General features: G+C 47.6%; 1 long non-coding RNA gene across 3 annotated transcripts; it reads right to left on the bottom strand.

Moving 5' to 3' along the window:
- Positions 1–213: 213 nt before the first annotated feature.
- Positions 214–19,050, bottom strand: LOC139060004 (uncharacterized). 3 transcript variants are annotated; one of them, XR_011514559.1, is made up of 9 exons: positions 17,563–19,050; positions 17,421–17,488; positions 17,142–17,341; positions 5,765–5,931; positions 3,454–3,659; positions 3,313–3,369; positions 2,251–2,374; positions 1,497–1,610; positions 214–1,423 (listed from the first exon to the last, which is right to left on the bottom strand). It is a non-coding gene; the product is annotated as an uncharacterized lncRNA (long non-coding RNA). The 3 variants fall into 3 exon arrangements; XR_011514557.1 differs by having other exon boundaries at positions 2,200–2,374; positions 17,563–19,049; XR_011514558.1 differs by having other exon boundaries at positions 2,200–2,374; positions 18,126–19,049.
- Between the last annotated feature and the right edge of the window lie 3,726 nt (positions 19,051–22,776).

Genomic DNA, 22,776 nt, shown 5'->3' with positions numbered 1-22,776 from the left:
AAGGAGCAGCACCCGATCAAATGTAAATGAAAGAAATCTGGACTATTAGTGCGACACCTGCATGGACAATCTTCACGGTGGAGTACGCGGTACACTGGCGCGTATAATAACAAGGTTTAAGGTAATCGGAGGACGAAAATAAGTGAAAGAAGTAATACGACAGTGCATTGTGTGGCGAAGATACAATGCCAGATAATTGTAAGAGGAAGTACCTCGTCTTGAGGATAGAGTAATGAAGAGCACATTGTTTGAAATAGCTGGTCTACATTTCAACGGTGCGCTGGGAGCAACTACACAAAAAAAGAAAGAAAGGAGACATCCAAACTTTGTGTAGCAACTTTCACATGTGCTGTGACAAGAGGTGTACACTGCGAAACTGTTGGAGACGCTTCACATCGGTTTTCTACACTATTCTAGGCGTTTCTCAGGTCGAACGTAAATGTGCTCAGCAACAACGCAAGACTTTCAGGAGAACTAATAAGGGATTGTATGCGGTCACAGCAACATTACGACGATAAACTGAACAATTCATGACTTATCACCAAGTGAAAATTTCGTCCGCAAAACCCCGTGTGAGAGCGGTTTCTATGAAAGGCTTATTCGTAGTTTTGAAGGCTACTGCGGAAAGCAATCGGTCGATGTGTACTGCATAATGGAGAACTATACACACGAGTACACGAAGTAGGTGGTATCATTAAGAAGCAATCGTTAACAGAAGTTGACGATGGACCTGGAAAACCCATTCCTCTAACTTCTGCGGACCCGATGGGCGGAACCAGAAAACTGGGAGGAAACATTGAAGAATAGGACGGCAACCTTCGACTAAAGTGAAGACTATGTAGAGCTACAAAAGCATTGTGAAAAATGTGGCACTCCGAGTAGACGAAATAAATTGCGGGTGAGGAAATGAACTCAGCTAAGAAATATAACCAGGAACGGAAGAAATTCAACGTCGTCTTGCTCGGAGAGAGACATACAAAAGCCTTTTGGAAACTGTGGCGAAGGAAGTTTTCCGAAGCATAAACCTAACCTCGAAGGTCTGCATAGTAAATACATTCGACAGCGAATTTAGTCGGAAGCCAACAACGTTTCTGTAGTTGCTGAACCGGCAAGGTGTAGCAACAAGATTAATGAAAGGAGCACTGAGTGAACGTGAACCACAGCCGTCAGAGGAAAACACGGCTTCATTCGAAAGCAGACGTTCGGAACCTTAAATGCCACAGGGCTTATACGGCACACGAGAAAATTGGAGTGTATACATGGTACTTGTCAGAAGCAGTGCAGGGAGTTAAACGAATCTCGGTATCCCAGCTGAAAGCCACCGGTGAGAAAAATGCAGACCTAACACGGCCGGAGACGATGTCCAGAAGCACTCGCTGGATATGCTAGTGAATAGCCGCAATGGAAAGCAGACGGTAGGAACCTGAAATCAGAAAGGGCTTGTTAAACGCTCAAGAACACAGCCATACTACTATTCTACTGTTTATGATACTTACCAGGAGTAGTGCCGAGCGAGGAACAAAGTCCAGTTCACCAGCAACACTTCACCGCCGAGGGAATGCGAAATAGTTAAGATGGTTGGTAACTGCACGAGTAGCGATCAAGGTCATCTGCGACGCAAGGAGGAAAGTAAACAACGAGAAAACAACAGCTGGAACAACAAAGAAATGGACCCCTTACCGTAGCTGCTGCACGGCCGAGCTGCGCTCCAGACCGTAGGCGACGTAAGGTCGCCGCAATAGCTAAAAGCTGGCGAGGTAATTTCCGAATGCCGTTTGCTTCCGTCATTCCACATTTCGCTCGATAGCACTGACGCGCGCGGGCTATCTCCGTCACGAAATAGTGGGGTCGGGTCGCAAGGCCATTCGGATGGGTCCATGTCCCTGACGCAGTCGTAAGAGGACGGCTATCAGCTGTAGCCTGCGCAGTGTGAGCTAAGCCTGTGTGTCTGCTAAACCTGAAGCTATACACCGCCACCCCGCAACACGTGGCCCGTCCTCTTCGATTCCGGCACGGAGAAGACCCGTGTGGCCGCAAGCCATGCCCACGAAACCTCGGGCTTACAGCTAGGCAATTTTGTAATGTAGTTATACAATCCTAGTGAGCGCTAGCTAGTGCAACTGAACAAACAGTTAACTTCTCTAAGGCATGCGCCACCCTCGCCAGCTTGACCATGTAGAAAAAATACACAAAGTGCACCTGATGAGCGTTTAGGACGCTCTATGCGAAGCTCGCAGAGACGACACTCGCCGTGACGAGGGGTTGCCGCGCAGGTCCTGGGGTTAGTGGCCACGCTCAGACTTGAATGTCCAGTGCAAAGCCGATGTGCAAACGAGCACAGCCGTGGAAGGATCATTGCTCAAAAGCATCTGATCTGGAACGTAGGCAAGAAAATACTTGGAATTTTTAGCAGAAACCAGTGCTGCTAAATTGTCACGTGTACTTCAGAAAAGCATCTATACGCTGTGAGGAAGTCGCTTGCCGAGAATCTGAGGCACAATTCCCTGCAGCTGACTTAACTAAAACCCATTCGTCAAGGAAACGCAAAACAAGGACGATGGAGTCGAAGATATGTGCGCCTAAGTGGCCGGCAGTGAAAAAAAAATAAGGAAGTTTCGAAACCAGGTACAATGCCTTGATAAGATGCCTTTCAAACATCAGACATCGAGTGCTAGCGTCAGTTATTCACGCGTTCAAGCAATATATAATAGCAATCAAGAAAGCTATCTGTAAATAAGAAGCTACACTTCCGGCTCCTTATCGGCATGTTTCAAGCGTCATACTTTGCTTAGAAAATAAAAAAATTACACGATGTTCAGTTTGTTATACATGGCCACGTTTTGTCTGAGCACATGGACCGAAACGTATGAAGCTGGTGGTCATCACCCCGTAGTGCAGGAATTCAGCGCTTAACAAAACATCTAACCAGCTTTGCTGAAACTGCTTTCAAGATTTAGTCTTACTCGCACTGTAGACGCCAAAAAAGTGGCCGAGGTCGCTGACGTGAGCCTTTTGTAATGTCTGTCATTGCGACTTGCAGTCAGCTGCACAAAGCGTAACCTAAGGTGGCCACACGTAAGATGATATTTAGAAATCTCGCAAAATAGCGTCCGTCTAATAATTCAGGCATGTCGCATTGACTTCAGTTGTCTGCTAATATAAACAACTACTGTTGCCCATATCCGTACACTGCAGCACATTAAATCTAAAAGGCTCTTCTGACGTAGAAAAAATATAACATGTTTTCATTGCCAGAATAATATTTCCCCCGTGATCTCGGACGTAGTGTCCACAATATGCAAAATTTCCCACCTTTTGGCAAGACTGCCTCGGACGTCCTCCTCGCTCACCGCCATCGAAAACGGTCATCTGCAAAACGAGAACATCAGCGGGCTCATTGTCGACCACTCGAGGACAGTGCCGAAGTACGAGACGTCAGTACGCGATACTCACCAGTATAGTGGTGGGCGAGGAGCAAGTTTCCGACTGCCAGCAGGACGCCATGGGTGAGGGAATGTAATTTAACAAACACGGTCGGCCAGAGTACGAGCGGTGCTCTAGGCCATCTCCCGAGGGGGACGTTGGGAGGATGGCAAACGGGGAGCAGCACACTGGATAACCCGACTCATGGGCCTCAATTGAACGCAGACGTCGGGATCCTGAAAAGGCAGTATCCGTACTAAGCATTTCCACTAGAACATACCAAAGCGTTTTGCACAAAAAATTTCTCGCTTTCTCGAAAAAGCATGGAAGTGATTTCGCAACACCGGTGGAGCTTTGAACAGGACAAGTTAATTGAGCTACCGATATTGCAAACAAAGGAAGCAATAATAAAATATGGAACGGTAGTTCAATGCAGTATGAATATTTCTATACCTAAGATGGGCCTTTGATGAAGTCTAACACTAAGTACTCTTCAGGATGTTAAATTAAAATTCAATTGTGGGGTTTTACGTGCCAAAACTACTTTGATTATGAGGCGCGCCGTAGTGGAGGACTCCGGAGGTTTCGACCATGCACCTGAGGTGCTTTACCGTGCACGTAAATCTAAGTACACGGGTGCTTTCGGATTTCGCTTCTATCGAAATGCGGACGCCGTGGCTGGGATTCGATATACCGTGACCTCGTGCTCAGCAGTCCAACACCATAGCCACTGAGCAACTACGGCGGCTACTTTTCGGGATGTTCTTATAGAAGTGGGTGGGGACTTTAAGTTAATTAGAATCTATCTCCAAAATTGCAACAATGCGTTTCACTGGCGCATCAATCTCCAGGCTAATGTCAATGACTAAAGGTGTAGCACAAAGGTATCTTAGGGCCGCTTTTATTTTTGCTTTATAGGTAAATAATATCTCTACCATTCCACCAATATAAAAAAAAGTTTTGTACGTGGATTACATGAATTGTTTCATGTAGTGCTGACTTAACAAATACAATCAAGCAGGTGGTTAAGGGAGTTGCCAAAGTTGCTAGATGCGAACGAGTTTCAATTGAAGCACATAAAGCAAAGCGAAGTCAGTATTCTTTTTAAGTTACCAATCACGGGAGTAAACCCTTTAGGTCTCTATGGGCATTGCTCATATAGAGCGGACCAACAGCATAATATTATTGGATGCTTTTCATGACTACCTTGGAATGTCGATGTTGGCAATTTAAACATGAAGCCATCTGGTAGAATAGGTGCTTTAGGAAGGGCGAGACCAAATTCCACTTAGATGCAGGTCAATCACAGATGCAGTATGTATTTTGATGTGGGGCACAACTTTTAGTACTAAAATGAAAAGGCGAACGACGAAATAAAGCATTTCCTTTCGCTTCAATGTTGCTGAAGAACAGACTACTAAGGACTCCTGAGATCATAAATTGCTATTCGCAATCCATCCCCGCACGTGCATACTGGCGACATTGATACTGAGGTTAAGAGATCTACAAAAAACATGAAAAACCGAGGACATTACGGCAGACAGCCTTGACCTTTTGAACTCCGCTGTCGTGAATAGTTGCAACATTGAAACTGGAATTCAGCAAGCAAAGTCCTAGATAAATTTCAGCAAGCTACCAATCCATATTGTTTCCCCCACGCTCGCTAGTACAATATTTTTTTTGTTTTTTTAGATGCCAGGTTTTTTTCCTGGGCTATCCGAGTTTACGCAACAAATGGTTAGGAGGGTTTTCTTCGCCCAAAAGAAACGTTTGTTTTGTATTGCGTGACCATTGTCAGAAACTTGTTCTTTCATGTTTACTCGCTAACAATGTACACTTTGTACTCCTTTTTGCTAATTCCCTGTATCCTCCCCTCACGCGATACTCCTTCGGGAGCCTGTGAGGTAATTGAATAAATAAACAAGGAAATAATTGCTGACGGAACATTAAGCTTTGTTTAGTGATGGGATGTGTTGAATTATAATTACCACATAGTAAACATCTCATGCTTGCTTATGAACTGGTAGTCCAGATAAGTGAATTTTGATAATGTGCATGAAAATTTACATTTCATTTTTTTATTTTAGTGACAATGATAGGTTACCGCTGTTGCTCGAGTTCAAAATATCGAGGACAAGTACCTGGTCAGGTATCGAAAAGCACTTGTATTCCCTCGTTTTCCTCATATTCTATTTCCTTTGTCGTATACGTGTCCAAGCGATGAAACGAATTGATGTAACGAAAGAGACGGCGAATCTAAAACGAACCGAGGCAATAAGGCTTATTGTTCGACCACTCGAGGATACAGTTGTAGTACGAGTGGTCTGTACGTGGTACTTGCCCGTAGCAAAGAAGGGCAATGAACAATCTCGTCTGCCAGGAAGACCGCACCGGCAAAGGGGAACGATCGGTCAAGGTAGGAGCGGTGCTACAGGCCATCTCCTGAGGGGGACGTTGGGAGGATGGCGAATGTGGAGCAGCGCGCTGGATATCCACCTTACACGTGGGCTGCAATCGGAAGCAGAGGTCAAGATTCTGGAACAATACGGCACGGATGCAGTAAGGCCAAGTGCTGGGGGAAGTTGGTACATACCGAAGGAGAAATTAAACCAGTTAACCAGGCGCATACACAGCAAAGAGCATCGGACGATGCTTGTTTTACTACCAAGCGACTCAACCATCATCGTCCTGTGCACTTATTCGCAGTGTTTATGCATCTTGATCGCTGGTTTAGTTGCTGGTTCAGTAAGGCATGGGCATGGCAGTGCTACCAGGACTCGTCTCTTAATTGACCAGTTCTACGTTCTGCAGCTAATGTTCACGCCGGATCTGCCGGCGCGCGTGGAACAAGCGGTGTGGTTCGATGTGACTCTGGGTGCGCAGGAGCACATCGCCACATGTTGCTCCCTGCCACACCTTTCGTCGGATTAAGTGGTACGACCCTGAACGGCCACACGTGTGGACCGCTCTGCACAGCTCGACACAGCGAAGCCATACCTCCGAACTTGATAACGCCGCACCGTCAACGCCGTCGTGACCGGGCGTGGCAGCGCTACCTGCACTTGGGTCTCAAATTAACCCCGTCACCTACATTGTGCAGGTGGGCGAACGTGGTACGTGTGTTAGCGCGAACAATACCTTTTTAGTAGCGCTGGCCTTCCCACGACCATCCTTGGTGATCGACACGGTTATGTACTTCAGCTTGCTTCTTATGCGAGGGTACATCGAAACCAACCAAGGGCTAGACCTCAAGCAGATCGCTAAGGAACTTGAGGAAGCTGCTGTCGATATTAAAGACATTAAAGAAATGACACTGGTTGAATAATAGAAACTCGTTAAGGATGTTGCAAAGAAATGTAAAGCTTGCGAAATCTAGGTTATTAGTATGAATGGAATGATTGAAACAAAAAAATAGACCATCTAGAAAATGTCGGTAGGTTGTCAAGTCATATCGTTTATGGCCTATGGCGTCTATGGCGAAGGAATACGCAAGTAGAAGATACCATTGATACGGGGTTTATTGACAGCGGGAAGCCACGTTACGGGGAATCGTACGCAGAGCAGTCGAGTCATTCCCGACAGACGCAAGCGCGTGCAGCTCCGAACCTTCCATAATCTCAGCAGCAAAGAGGCAGGAGTGACACGCGAGCTCTCTTCGGCATTACAGAATCGGGATGTGCTCGGTCAGGAAGCGGTCACTATAGAACGCATCCATCGTTAGTGCAAGGCAAGACGAAAGGCAAAGCAAGCCGTGTTATACGTAAGCTCCTGAATTCTCGACGAACGGTACTTCAATGAGGTTACAAATTGAATAATACGGATATGGTTTATAGAAGAAGACGGCACGAAAAGCGCGAAAACACAGAAAGAGGCTTGGGACGGGACTAAAGAATCCGTAAGAGACATGAGAAAGCGTCGCTCGCGTTCGACAAGCTATGCAACAGCAATCGGCCATACGTGTCTGGTGCGTCCGTTACAACAAAGTGCCATTGCGGACAAATGCGGAGTCATCGAACATGTTGGAATTTGTGAAACGAAGCTTTCTTGAAGCTGTTCATACCGGCGTGTTTGACAGAAAGAGAACAGGTGCGTGCACGTTCTCTTGCGTAATTAACCGCGCTACACAATGCGACATCTTAAGCAGGCTTGTATTTGTTCGTGTCTTATTCTAATTGTGCCGGCTGCTTCCTCGGCAATGACTCGTTCTGTGCATGTGCTATTGCACCACCCACTGCTTGGCCGATCCCCCGCTGAGGCTATGCGCCACAGCATGGAAATCTATTGTAAAATATTATTGAAGCACTCGAACACGATGAGCAAGAGAAGGGCTCCTTGTCACGATCACGTGCTACTTTAATAAACCGTTCATATTCGAAGCAGTCACCGGTCTATCGTTTTTAACAATGGTGCCGTGAACCAGCATACTACATCCGCGCCCATAAGGCAGGTCAACCAGCAAAGAAGCAGAAAAGGAAACGGAAGCAGAAAAGCAGTGGATCGGGCAACGAGACCGAAGAGAAAACCATATATAAACATCGGAACAGCTCACTGACAAGCAAGACGCCATTGTTACTCGACTAGAAATGAGCGAAGTGTACAGTAACGAAGAAAAGGAAAGCGCTTCGCCCCCAGATCACGAAGCTTAATGCAATTATCCTCATCCCCTGCCGTAACCATCTACCAGCCTTCCTAAGTGTCGTGGAGTACCTCTACTCGTCGGGGCTCTCGGCGAGACTATAGAGAATTTCTACAAAGATATAGCCTAACGGCCATCCCACCACCTCGGGCTTCCTTATCCGCCACAACTTCGCTTATGCTGGGCCACCTCCTATACGGTCTATCACCAGCCTACTCCTCCGATAGAACCCACTAGGCCCTCATGGCCGTTCTGCTCTGATGCTGCTAGGAAGTCTACCTTACTCCTTCCTACCCTCTCCTTTACTCCCATCACCCCTCACTGCTGGCGCTGAGCAGTGCTCCCGCAAGGGTTGCATAAGATAGTGCTAGCCTTTCCTCGTTTCCCCACAAGAACCACTTCTTCAACAGACCAAAGTTGCACACAGCGCAAGAGAATAAGCGAAAGCCTCAACAGCGCCAAAGAACAAATGGAGGAATCTGTAGGAAAAAATACCGCCGCAGCAGTATTTGATAGAGTACGACATGAAAATGACGATCTTGCCTAAGTCCAGAATTCGAGAGGCCATACAGTTAGATTTGAATAGAACAACGCCGGCGGCATCACTAAGTACAGAACAAGACGCAAGGGAAATACATAAACTGCCTAATGTGGAAATGACAAAGTTTGCCCAACAGAAGAAGCAATGAAAAACAGCCATGAAATCTAGCGCGTAAAGCAACAGGAAAACAATGCGAGGAAAAGATGGACAGGCGTTAAGTCATTTCAGCGATAGTAAATATCTTTTCCAGAATACACACAGCGTGAACAGGATAGTTGCGAAGCCAAAGAATAGAAGACAGCCTCGGAATCGCAGCTTTTATAGCTCAGAAACAGAAGCTGCCTGTTGTGCAAGCAGAACAACCATCCAACTGAGGACTGTCGCCGGAACATTCCAATAACAAAAAAAAGCCATTATCAATGAGAATAGTGTTTCAGATGCACCCGGCCAGAACACTGACTTATTTGTAGAGCAAGAGGGAAATGTAAGTAGTGCAAAGGCCAACATGCTAGATCAGTAGGCATAACGGTGCAGCAAGGTAGACACAGCAAGCGGAAGCGACGACGGCTACCACACACGCAATTGAATATGTAAAACAATTTTGCGCTTGTGGAGACAGCTGTAGCTTGGATAGGGGGGGGGGGGGATAAGGGTGGCAGACAGTGCCGATTGCTATTAGACAGCCAAAGCCAGCGGACATTTGTTACAGCTGGATTAGTAAAATAAATAGGAGCGAAGATAGACAGGAAAGGCTGACGACTGGTGCATTCGAAGGAGACGAAAACTTCAAATTAACGTTGTCCAATTAACTGTAGCAACGCGAAGAGACAAATCAGCTGTGGTAAAAAAATATCTACAAGCCGACGTCATATCCGTTGTCTACCTGCTACAAATAAGAATTTAAACATGAGAAATGTAACTAAAGCTACAAATGGCGGATGACAGAACCGAGAAGACTGCAACAGAAGCTATAAGATTGCTGAAGGGCTCAATCATTGGGAGCTCTTCGCTGGTAGAACGTGAAATATCGAAAGCAGATTGATGGCAGTTGAAATAATACGGGGTTGAATACGACAAGGTTCCCCAAGAAGGGCCCCAAAACAATTTAATCAAGCATAAGAACAATCGGTCATGGTTCTGAAGGTTGAAGCTGCGGAAGCAATTCAGGAAGAGCTACAAAGGTTTTGGAGCATTGAATCAACGGGGATCCCCAAACAGAGTGTCAATACTTAGGAAGCCGAAATTCAATCGGAGTAAAACAGTAGATGTAAACGGTCGCTGTCAAGTCCACTTGCAATGGAATGAGAGCGTTAACTTGTAAATCGATATGGAAAATGCAATGGAAAGACTCCCCCGACTGCCGGAAAGGGTAAAGAAAAACGAAGATATTGTCCCGCGACAGTGATTGTCATGAGGTGTCCTCGAGCTGTCCAAATTTCAGTGCTATCCCAAGCTTTCAACCAGTGGCGTAGCTAGGTCGTCTGGCACCCGGGGCCCATAGGTCTTCTGCCACCCCCCCCCCCCCCTGATGTAGTCGAGGAAGGCGAGGATATCGACAATTTCCGGGTTTCAGCACCAGTACAGACGCCTTGGATACTGCTCACGTTCCCCGGGTCACCCTCTCCTTCGCCTTCTTTCCCAGAGATCGCGAATGCAGCAGATATACACGCTACTTTTCCTGCGCCAAATAACACAGGGTGCTGCACTGATAACGTGTGATAAGCCCATGTGCACATCTTCTGTCAGACTGTGGGGCTTGGCAGCCAATACAAATGCGGCATCGTGGAAAACATGACTCACGCCACAAGTAACAAAAAATATCTTTCTAATAAAGCTTTAATGACCAATTTTAGCGGCAATATTGCATTTGCAAAATTGAAGCCCGACATTCATATCTTGCCCAACAACAACTTCACAAAAATCGTCGTAGGTACTATGGCACGCAGTATTTTGTCTGTGGGCAGCCCGGAACGAAAACGAAAATTAAATTGTCAGTGACGCTGATCTCCCCACCCTATTAGAAAACGCTACCTGCCTCCCAGCTGCGCGGGCGCCAATGCTATGACAATTACGAGCTCTCTTCATTCTGACCAATAAAACCTTGTTTTCATTTGCTGCTATACGTATACAAACGTGATTATCCGAGCTGCGGTACAATAGAGCACGCTTCGCGTCGATTTTTGGCGTCCCCATGAAAAAAGAAAGAAAAGGCCGCGATGAAGCCCGTGCCAGCAAAAGCTTGCACTACTGTTGGTCTGCACTCGCAATAGAGAGGATTAACGGATCAACGTCACTGGTCCACTATTTCATATTTCTTTCGCTGCTGCCATATACTGGGCGCCGCCCGCAGTGCCAAAGTACTGTAGGTTGTAGCATCCAAAACGATTTTGTTTAAGAAATTTTTGTTGAGTTAATTATATGACTTCGAGTCCCCAATTCTCGAATTGAAGTGCTTCCTCTATAAGTACTAATCACGGGATTATTAAGGATATGGTCATTACTCATTTGCCCTATTTTTCGCGCTGCCGAGTTCCTAGTAATCACAAAATGACATAACTTCATGGAATCTCGATCGGGAAATATCCTTACAAAATTCACCTTTCTTTTTTTATAAAATTCTGTGCAGCTGAAACAGACACTGTACTTGTGACGTGAAGTCACAACAACAACAGTTTTCTGAAACTTTCGAGGGTAAGAAGGAAAGCGTGAAACATAACGGCAAGGTTTCGCAGCGGCTTCTCGGAGCGAGCAGGAGAGGGGAAGTAAAAGCGAGCCGGATATCGCGGCGGGTCCGCGACTACAGCCTGTCAAGTCATACGCCGCCAAACTCTTCGGCCGAACAGAGTCTGAAGACGATCTAGAGAATCCCATTCGCGACTTTTGACGGCCTCACTTATGCAACGTCGCTCTCAACGAACGATTTGCCGTAAACGCGAGCGCCGGGCGCGCTGGTTGAACGCCCTCTTGCTGCTGTCTTTGTTCGTCTTCACTGCGCGTTCTGAACGGAAGAAGGACCCAAGAGCCCCAACGCCTTACAACGCCTCACTGTATGTTTAGCGACTCCTGCTCCCAGTGTCAGGATTGGGGGCTCAATCCCGTCGCTCGTGATCCGTTGTCAAGATTGGAGTCCGGCATGAATTAGAAGGTAGCTGGCCCATGCCGTCGTCCAACTTATCCACGCTGAGGATGTTGTTGAAGGGAAGAACTGCTTCTCATCGAGAACGAGGAATATGGGTTTACTTACAGTATTTAAATCAGTCTAACATGACTGCCTGAAAAAGTGCATCAGTCTAACATGACTGCTGAAGAAAAAGAGTGTCAGTCCAACATGACTGCATAAGAAAAAGTGTCAGTCCAACATGACTGCTCAAGAGAAGTGTATCGAGCACCCGCACAACAGCAGTTTTTAAACACTCGGTCCGCCGGCGATGCAAGGCGGCGAACGTTCGTGTTTCATCGCAAAACTAGCCGCCTTCCGCAGGACGGCCTACGCACACAAAGGCACACACATTCCCATGTCCGGAGCCGACGTCCGAGGGGAGCCGTTCCGGGTAGCTCGGAGCCATTCTGGGTAGCTCGTTGTCCTGCGTCCCGGTCGGCGCGTGGGAAGCAACAAAAAACGGCTTTCCCGCGGCAGCTCGCGCACTCGTAGCAGAGCAGGTCCGCAATGGGGAGTTCGGGCACAATAGTTCGCCCGCCGAACTCATTCTGTCACAACGGCGACGGGGTTAGAGGATGGCGGCGGTTTCCGCACAAAGCCCGCTTCATCGAACGCATCCTAGCTGAAGCGACGGAGAGTGGGGGATGCGTGTCTTGTTCCCCAGTCGTAATTGGGTGGCAATCCTGCATTGCAGCTCGCCATTCTTAACACCAGCATGAACGCACAGCACGAGCGCACCCCACATGAAACGTTCCGCTAAGGCGAGTAGCTTAGCGACCATTTCGCAAATTAAGTTTTTTATCCCGCACATTCGTGCAATTATTTTGTGGGGTGTTGATATAGCTGCAGTCGACAATTCTGCGGCGCAACGCATCGGGTGCATGAGCTCGGTCTACTGGTTACCGGAGCATTCTTTGCAACTTGCGCCCAGTCAAGCCGGCGGTAAGAGGGGTGTCTTCAGGCGTAAATGACACCCCCCCTCCCACTGGCCCCTTGCACCCGGGGCCCACGGCCCCCGGCCGCCCCTGTTGCTACGCCACTGCTTTCAACCACTGGCGTGGCGGAATAGACGGCTCATTTCTTCCGTAAACATGGCAACACTGAGATTATTTCAGAAGTCTAAGAAATCCATGTTTCCGGATCGTTCGACGAAGAAAGGTAAGTGGCTCCCTGGGTTGAAACATGGACCCTGGGGCTTCCATTATGGATGTTAACTTGACCGTGATCTTGGTCGTCTCAGGCAGAAGTCCGTGCTCCGGGGCCCATCCTTGCAGCCTGCAACTTGCTCACTGGTCCTTGGCAACGTTGGTTGTCTTCGGAGTTCAGGCATGGATTGCGGCTTGTTGGGAGCGTGCGGTGCATGAACGTGAAGCACCTATACCAGATGTCACGTGTAGTGAGGATCAAGAACACAGTAGAAAACCAGAATTGCTAAACTTTTCTGGGAGGACGTGTGCCCAGAAACAGGCTACGCTCAAGGCACAACGATAGTGGCGAACACAATCGGCGAAAATCTGATCTGCGGTTCTTCTGCTTTTCTCTTTCCTCCCTCCTGATCTGCGGTTCAAGCGCGTAGATAGACGGTGAAACGCTATCGCCGGAGAAAAAAAAAACAAGTACTCGTGTCAATATGCTGCTACGCTATGATCACGCAATCTCAGAATATATGATCTTGGAAGTCGCGGAAGAGGTTCAGGAACCCTCAGAACCACTGACTACGCTGTGGTATTACATGCCACATCCCGCGGCTTTCGAGAAGATCGAGTCACGAGAAAGGTTCGTGTAGTATTCGACGCCTCTTCACACACGCAGAAAGGCGTGTCATGAAAGGACTATCTGGAGGCAGGACATCAACTTTTTAAGGAAAAGGTGGCCTAGTTGGAGACGTTGAAAAGGCATTCCTACAAATTTAGATCCACTAAGAGGACAGATGCCATGAGATTTCTGTGGTGGGAGCATGACGATTGAGGAAAAGCTGCGGAATGAAGTACAAACCAGCAGCATGACGAGTAAGTTCCGGTAAAACTCCGAGCCCGTTTCTTCTGGCAGTTACAATCAAGAACCATTTGAAACAAGTGGCCGAGTGATTAGGAGATGCAAGAAATAGTACAGAAAGATTTACGTGGATGATGTAATCCTGGGGTAAACTACTTTTTAAGGTGCGGTCAACTTGTACGAAAAGGCAAAACAAGTGATTAAAGAGGCGGCGATGAACTTGAGAAAATGGACATACAATGAAGAGAGCCTAAATAAAACAGATGAAAACGAAAAGGACGACGATCACATAGGGATTCAATTGAAAGGATACACAATGCTTCTTGCCATTTCGTGGAAGTACTCAAAAGACGTGCTATCATTTCCTGCGGACAAGTATGCATGCTTACCAGCAACAACGTACTTAACCAAAAGGACAATGCTGCACAAGCAGGAAAGATTCGATGCGCTTGGTTTGCCGTCACCTTTTACGATACGCGCAGGGATAGGCTTTCAAAAATTATAGAACGGACGACGCGTGAGATGAGCCACTCCTTAAAGAAGAATGCGACAAGTGGAGGGACGTGATGTCTGAAACGAAGGAGCTGCTAGTTCTAGTTCTCCAATACTACGCATGCAAAGATCAATTAGAACAAGCATACAAACTGTATGTCGACGCGAGTCTAACAGCATACGAAGCGGCAGTACACTTAGCAGTCATGCAAACCGATGGAACGAAGGCTACCGACAGCGAAAAGCGACGTAGCTCCAATCAAAGAGCCAAGTTTAGCAAGATTTGAGCTAATGGCAGCGGCGATAGCATCAAGACTAAGCGTCTACATCAAGTCGCTTCACCGCAAGAATTCAAGAAGCACTGCTTGACCGACTCAATGATTAATGCATTGTACCAGAGGGAGAAGCAAAGGGGATACATTAGTTGACAGAGTCGTCGAAGTAAGAACAAACGAGCGAGTCGTTCATTCAAGGTGAAGACACTCTGGCCGATCTACACCCACGTGGTATAAGCGCGTGACCGACTCGAAAAATATGGTGGCATGGACCCGAATGAGTTACACCGGTGTAGCTGGAAAGAACAAGCGTGATTCACACGAATATACAGATGGACGATCACACAAAGCGCATTGTCACACCTGCACAGGAACAAGAGAACAAACTAATTTTGCAAATAAAATTCGTCATACAGGCGGCATATAAGAGTAACAGCATGGGTATTCAGGTTCATAGACAACGCAAGATCACAAAGACCGTTTACAGGAATATAATTGCAGATACATATTGGATACGACAAAAGTACTACTGAGGCAACTAAGTGGCAATACTGAGTCAAGCGCTAAATCGTTTAAAATAAATGGGCAAGGCTATTATTAGAACAAAGGACTGACAAGACAAAAAGGACCCTTGCACTACAGCCAAGAATCAAAGCTGGCACTTCATCGTATATGCAAAGCACGGGTATTTCACGGATCCGCCAACACATCACGTTCATCAAATATTGTACGGCGGATTTCAAGCAACGCTAGTGCAACTGCAGGCTAAGTTCTGAATATTGCAAGGTCGCCAAGCTGTAAAAAGGTTTAAATAAATGCATAGTTTCCAAGAGGCGTAACACAAGACCGGCCACTTAAATTCTGCTTCCCCTCCCGGCGGACAGAGTCAACGAGTCAAGCCCATTGCAAGTCACAGGAACCGACTTCACCGGAACACTTTATGCGGAAAACAAGTACGACATTGTAAAACACGTAGTAACTTTCACCTGCGCGGTAACGAGAGGAGCGCACTTTGAGATGACCAACGACATGTCGATATCCAGTTTTTTTTTTTTTTACGAGCTTTCCGGCAGTTCACCGCACGACGGGCTATACCTGCCTTAATCTGCTCGTACAACGCCAGTACCTTTATGAATGCCGAGAAAGAAATGCTTGAAGCTGTTGGGCACGAACGGGTGAAGGATTACTGCAGTACACACAGATGGAAAACAATAGCCGAGTGCGCCCCGTGGAGGTGGGGAGAAAGGATTTTTCGAGCGCCTCATACGAAGCCTGAAGACATCGATGCGAAAAATAATCTCAAGAAGCGCAACTGCAGTGGAGAAGCTACGCACAATTGTAGCAGAAGTTGAAGGAGCGCTTAACAATTGACCGTTAACGAATGTGCATGGCTAACCTAATGAGCCCATGCCACTTATACCTGCAAACATAGGCGGACGCCAACAGCTTCGAAGTGGACAAACAAGGCTATACAACGGAGACGAAGCATGGCGAAGCAGATGCGAACTCGTGAAAGCTTGGTGGATGAGATGGCATCGCGAATATATCAAGTAAATAGGTGCTACTCAAGCCAAAACGAGACAAGCCAAACCATCGTCCAAAGGCGATGTGGTGTGAAGATCGGGTCGAACAACATTTTGGAAAGTGTGCCAAATTGAAAGAAGTTACCCTGGACGCGATGAAATAACAAGGGCTTGTCTAATTCAGAAAGGCAACAAATAATGTCTCGGAACACCTGTGAACAAAATCTTTGAAGGGTGCCTCAAACATCCCGCCAGAGCCTACCTCAGTGCAAGTTGGAAGGCGGGAGCCTGTAAAATACCTTCACCAAGGTACTCGAAGACGAATACGAGAAGGGCTCCTTGCCGCGAGCTACTTCAATAAACCATTCATGTTCGAAGCAGTCACCCGTCTCGATCGTTCTAACGTGCATCAACAACACCCGCGATCATACGAGAGCTAGTTACGGTTTGCGCAGTGTGGAATCTCCCGCTTCTTGGCCCGATACCTCGCTCTGGGAAAGGGACATGCATTGGTTTGGAACGTACAGACCCGTAATTTATGTAAAGTTTACCACTTCTGCCACTCGCCTTGTGAGGCAATGATAGTGCCGACTTTTCTCCCCGGCTATGAACAATGGTGCACAAGCAAATCCCGCATCGCTATCCGTCCTGTGTACTACGTAGACAAACAAGTCGTTTACGCAAGGGAAACATATCACACGAACTCTGCGCCGGAGTAAGTACATACGACGTAAAAAAAAAAAAAAAAACACCGCCAATTGCCGTCAACCAACGCAGACCGTAAAGAAAGCTTCGCTTATACCGATCCCAACAGCGCGTGGGAGCCGCGTAATTTATTTTTTATGCGCTATGGCGTTGAGTATCACCTACGACACGCGAGCACCTGGCAGTGCGGCCACACGTTGGCGCTCCTACTAAGGGCGTTTGTGCCTGCAGTAATCCCACCTGCTATGCTCCGAGTAAAAAAATAGCGGTAGTATTGGGAATAACAGTAACAACAGTATTAATAACAAGGAATAAAATTGAATAATAATAACAATAATGAATAATTAATAAGACACAGCGACAGTGCGAATCGTGTTTGAACGATATTTACCTGTAGTAGCAAACGATGTCCCCCGAAGCAGAAGGACGCCAAGGACGTGGAAATGCAAAGGAGCCAACGCGGTCAGCCACGGTAAGAGGTGCTCAAGGCCATCTCCGGTGAGGGACGTTGGGAGCATGGCAGACGTGGAGCAGCACACTGGATATCCTTCCTACTCGTGGTCCGCATTCTTGAAAGCGGACCTCGGGATCCTGAAACGACAACAAGGCTTTTTTTAAGCACTCGAGAACACAGATGCAGTACTATTATTAATCTGTACGTGGTACTTACCCGGTGGAGGGCCACAAGGCCACACCTACGAGGGAACACGGTAGACCGCGCACGGTGCGAGTGATGCTCTGGAAAATAGCGAGGACAGTAAGCCCACATCGAAAAACGAACAGCAACAACGGCAACGAAACGGGCCGCTTACTGTAGCTTGCTGCCCGGCCCAGCTCCGACGAAAACAGCAGGCGACGTCCGGCGTCGAGGTGCTGCGTAGAGCGGGTTAGTGCCTAATAGCTGGCGAGGTAATGTCCGAATGGCGTTTGCTTCCGTCATTCCACATTTCGCTCGATAGCACTGACGCGCGCGGGCTATCTCCGTCACGAAATAGTGGGGTCGGGTCGCAAGGCCATTCGGATGGGTCCATGTCCCTGACGCAGTCGTAAGAGGACGGCTATCAGCTGTAGCCTGCGCAGTGTAAGCTAATCCTGTGTGTCAGCTAAACCTGAAGCTATACACTGCCACCCCGCAACACGTGGCCCGTCCTCTTCGATTCCGGCACGGAGAAGACCCGTGTGGCCGCAAGCCATGCCCACGAAACCTCGGGCTTACAGCTAAGCAACAACACTAACTTTACGCAATTTCGCAGTGTAGCTATACAACCCTAGTGAGCGCTAACTAGTGCAACTGAACAAACAGTTAACTTCTCTAAGGCATGCGCCACCCTCGCCAGCTAGACCATCTAGAAAAAAATGCACGAAGTGCACAGGCCTTTTGAGCGTTTAGGACGCTCGATGCGAAGCTCGTAGAGACGACGCTCGCCGTGACGAGGGGTTGCCGCGCAGGTCCTGGGGTTAGTGGCGACGCTCAGAGTTCATCCACAGTTCAATAGTCCCGGCGCCGTCCGGGGGTGGAAACGCGCACCAACAAAAGAACGAGTACTCGGCAGGAAGGACTTGCGGCTTATATACGCTGCGCCGGCTCGACCGGAGTGTCGTCGGCGTATAGTAACGTAGTTATGCCGGCTGGCGGTCACTTACACTCCGGGAGCTCGAAAGCGGGCCAGGAATTGCCGAGACGGAGACGGCAGGCGGGTCGGGTAACAAGTCTCTCGAGGAGTGCCTCACATTTTTCTGGCCCCGGTGCATGAAGCCAGTGCTTCCAGAGTCGGCCGAATGCGGGAACATGCGCAGCGTGTAACTTCGACTAGCGCTGCCACTGTTAGCGCGTAATTAAGACCAGCTGGAGCTCGAGGTATGGTGCGACGCAGAAGGCAGTAGACACGACACACGCCGAAGCAGACGGAAAATGAAAAATGGCGGCCCAAGACCCCGGATGCTCATTACATGTCCACGACGACCACGATGCCAAGCTCTTCGGCGCATGCGTTGATACGCCCGGGCTATTTCTTTTCTTCTCTCATTGGTCTAATGTCGAATGACGTCACCGGCTCGCTAGCCTCCGCGCCGCTGTTATCACCGCGACCGGCGCGAGTGGGGATGGTAAAAACAAAGGAATAAAAAGAAGAAAAAAAAAGTTGCAGCCTGCGTACAGTTGCCGAACTCGGAATGTTCTAGAAGCTTCCACATGCTTCCACTGTGTTCTTGGACACGGAATGGCGTTAGCGTTGTCGCCGTGGTTTTATCGATATTATAACCCGCCGACGGAACCTTCGCGGTCCGTGGCCGCCTTCGCATTCGCGTTGGGCTCCGGCAGCGAGCATGACTTGCAACTCGTGAGCGCGCGTCGCGACATGGTTCGAGCTGTCTGTACACGCAGTCGCCTGCTCCTGCCGCACCGTTTCTCTTGGAAAAAGAAAAATTGAAATTCTAGGCCTTCAATTGCGTGCCCGAACGACACGATCTTATTATGAGACATGCCGTAGCAGGGGCACTAACGGGCTAATTTTGACCACCTGGGGTTCTTTCACGCGCATCTAGAACTAAGCACGAGAGCGTTTTTGCATTTCGGCCGTTATCGGAGTGCGACTGCCGCGGCTGTGATCGAACCTTCGACATGGAACTGAGCAGCGGAACCCCAGAGCCACTCGACTTGCGCCACTTGAGCTTGTTCCGGATATTGGTGTCCCAAAACGCTAGCATCCTGTCTTTGTTGGCAACGTAATAGTGAGGCGGAGAACGAAGAGCTCAGTTAATAGAAAGCCGCTCTTCCTCGACTCTGAATGACTCGGCGAAAAGACATCGCGAAAGATTTGGGACGAGAAAATCACACGCATGAAGATTTCATAACCGCAAGAAAAATCATGACAAAATTATTCCATATAGCACCTAATCACCAATAACACTTTTAAATATATTTCGATTCCTTGTTGAAAACTTCATTTGCCAATGATTAGTGCATCTGACCCTACCACCTGCTTCCTCCGCGTTGACATGGTCGAGGGTATATTGAGTCAATTTTCCTTACTTCCTAATTTTTTTCATAACTTCATTTAAATATTCTTTTGTTTTTGCTTTGCGCGGCGACCTCTCAACAGTGGCCTCATTGAGCTATGAGCTTCTCGTGCTAAGCACACGTTCACTCGTCGTCGTCACTCGTCGTCGTTGCGCACAAAATAACTCTCATTGGGCTTTAGGGAGTTTCATTGGCACAGTGCAAGTGTAGAGGGACATCTATTGGAAAAGAGGCACACCGAATAGGCTGAGATTTGTGATTATTTACTTGATTACAACCGACCGGGTATTATTTGATCATGATTAGTCATTTAATACGAGAAAAACTTTTCGGCAGCATGTAACACTCTTCAAGAAGAGGCTGAACCAGCTGCGCTTCGTAGATCGACCCGTATAAGAAAATCCGTACGGAGGTACTCACCTTAAGATGGGAAGAGTGCTGCGATGTGAAAGCGACAACGAAGACCGAAAAACCGCGTTCGCCGTGACGCGAGACTCATTTACCAAACTTGGCCTATCGCTAACCTCGACAAGCATTCTTTCTTTTGGGGCGACTTCACTGGGATCCAGCCACAGGGATGCTTTTCTTGCAGTTTACAATTTTATTAGAGAGACAAAAAGAGCACCTTGCTGGAATTTGTACAATTATCCATACTTTCTATTATTTCATTTCTTTACGTTAAATTATTTTATCAAAATTCTTAACAATATTTTCATTGCAAGTCTAAATTACAGTTCTATCGTCCCATGCTACACTATTCAAATCTAGTTTCTCTATACTTCTAACCTTACGGAAAACGGCCTGCTTCTTGGCCAATCCCCCATAGTGGGTACGCGCCACTCTCTAGGACACAAGACAAGACGCGAGACCGACGTCACCACACGTGCCGCGAGCTGCTGCAGAACGTCTGGAAAAAGGGGCTGTCACTGAATAAACGGGCGCAGTGTTCCCGTTCTTGTGTGTGCGTTATAATGCTCCTGGCAGTCCGGCCGGATGCCGTTCCTGCCCGGTAGCAGTCATAACACGTTCAGACCACGTCGCAGTGATGTTACGGAGTGATCACTTTTAAGTTTTCCGGAATTAAAGAAAAAAAAAGTCTCGTGTGGCAGATGACATAATTCTTGTCCTTGAGCTAGATTATTCGAAGAGGTGGACATTACTATCACGAGCGATCGAAGCACACTTTCAAACAAATAGCGAAAATTCCCCAATTAAATTCTCAATTACTTCACGGCACATATTGCAATTTACGAATTGCAACTAGTGAGTTTGCAAGGCGCATCTACTTGAAATAAATCTCCAGGATGACATCAGTTTAGAGATAACATTTCCCAAAGTGCAAGACTGAATACATGGGCATTCCAGTTGCCTGTGTTCTTCCACAGATAAAAAAAGCATTTTGTTAAAAAACTAAATGGAACATTAGCGAAGTTTTACGGTGAGTTTGATGGCGCATATGTGCAAACTGGTGTCATCCTGGAAATTAATTCTAGGTGTTACACCTTGAAAACTCACCTGCAACAGTTAGTAGATTGGAATATGTGCCATAAAGTAAATAATTAAGACGTTACTTAATATACATTATTGATTAGTTTAATATGTGTTTCAACTTCTCGTGCAAGTAATGTGCAATATAATCCAATACAATACTCTCTGAATAATCCTGCTCGAGGACTAAAACTATGTTATCTGTAACAGGCTACTTAAAAAAAAAAATCCCGAGAACTTAGAAATGATCTTCACGTATATGGGCGGTGTATTGAAGCTGCGCTCCCTCGTGCTACGATGACGACGATGTTTTATTGGCATCCCCTTTGAAATGTGGCGGGGACAACTTGTCGGACGGACGGAAAAAACTTTAATGGGAAATGGACCTGCGAGGTTGCCAGCCCGGGCTCAGGCCACCCGGGCATTATGTACGGTGAGGCATAGCCTTTCCACCGCTTGCCGGGCCCAATGGATAGCCCATAGTTGGTCGTGTAGTTCCGAGCTAGTCAGAGAGCTTAGCCATCGCTCCTCGAGAAGGTTCGGTTCTATGTTGTCCTCTACATATATTGATCTGATCTCTGTGCATTTCCATAAGATGTGTGCCATGTCTGCGTGTTCGTGCTTGCAGAGCTTGCAGCTCGTGTCTGGGTATTGTGTTGAATTTACTCTGTTTATGCGTACTGGGTTTCGGAACGTTCTGGTTTGCAACCTTCCCCAATCTGTTTCTTGAGACCTGTCGAGTTGTTTGTGGGGTTGTGGGCGTGCTTCTCTTTGTTTCTTGTAGTGTGTCAGTATGTCGTGGTACGTGACCAGTCTGTCTCTGTCGTCTTTTATCGCTTCTTCGTCGTCGACGCCTCCTCCGTCTTCTTCATCGCCTCCGCCGCAGTCCTTCCCCCTTCCCCGGGGGTTGCGGGGTGTTGGGCCGTCACTGTCGGAGCCGCGGTGGGTTAGTTTTCGCGCTGCTCGGTGGGCCATCTCGTTGTGGTTGGGATCCATTTGAGGTATTTGGGTGTAATTTTGCCGCTCTTAAAGTCTTCTGCTCTGTGGTTCAGGATCTTGGCCGCCTCGGTGGAGACCCAGCCCTTTGTGAAATTCCTAATAGCCGTCTTGGAGATGCTGATTATTGTTCTGTATTGTTCCCGACCGTTAATTACAGCCAATGCGATTGCCGTTTCCCGCAATCGCGGTCTTTCCTTTCGTGCATACGACCCCCATTGCGAAGAGGGAGTCACCTTTGTCAGCTCCAAAACACCATTGTCGTCCTGGTTTCGGGGGTACCGTGCGGCGTCAACGCCGCACGGTATCCCCGTGTATAATGGACAGTGAAATGGTGGTGGGGACAGCATCGATATGAAACCTTCGCGAAGCTTTTCACGCGGGCCAGAGTATAGTACTACTGTCCAGTACATCGGACAGTCAGAAAAACAACAGAAAAATTATATTCGTACGTGAACAGCCATAACAGAGACCTAAGATAAATTTATAAAACACCACTAAATTTGGCAAGACACGGAAAAGG

This window comes from Dermacentor albipictus, chromosome 5 (genome assembly GCF_038994185.2).
Source record: "Dermacentor albipictus isolate Rhodes 1998 colony chromosome 5, USDA_Dalb.pri_finalv2, whole genome shotgun sequence".
NCBI lineage: Eukaryota > Metazoa > Arthropoda > Arachnida > Ixodida > Ixodidae > Dermacentor > Dermacentor albipictus.
This window is presented reverse-complemented; position numbering and strand designations above follow the sequence as displayed.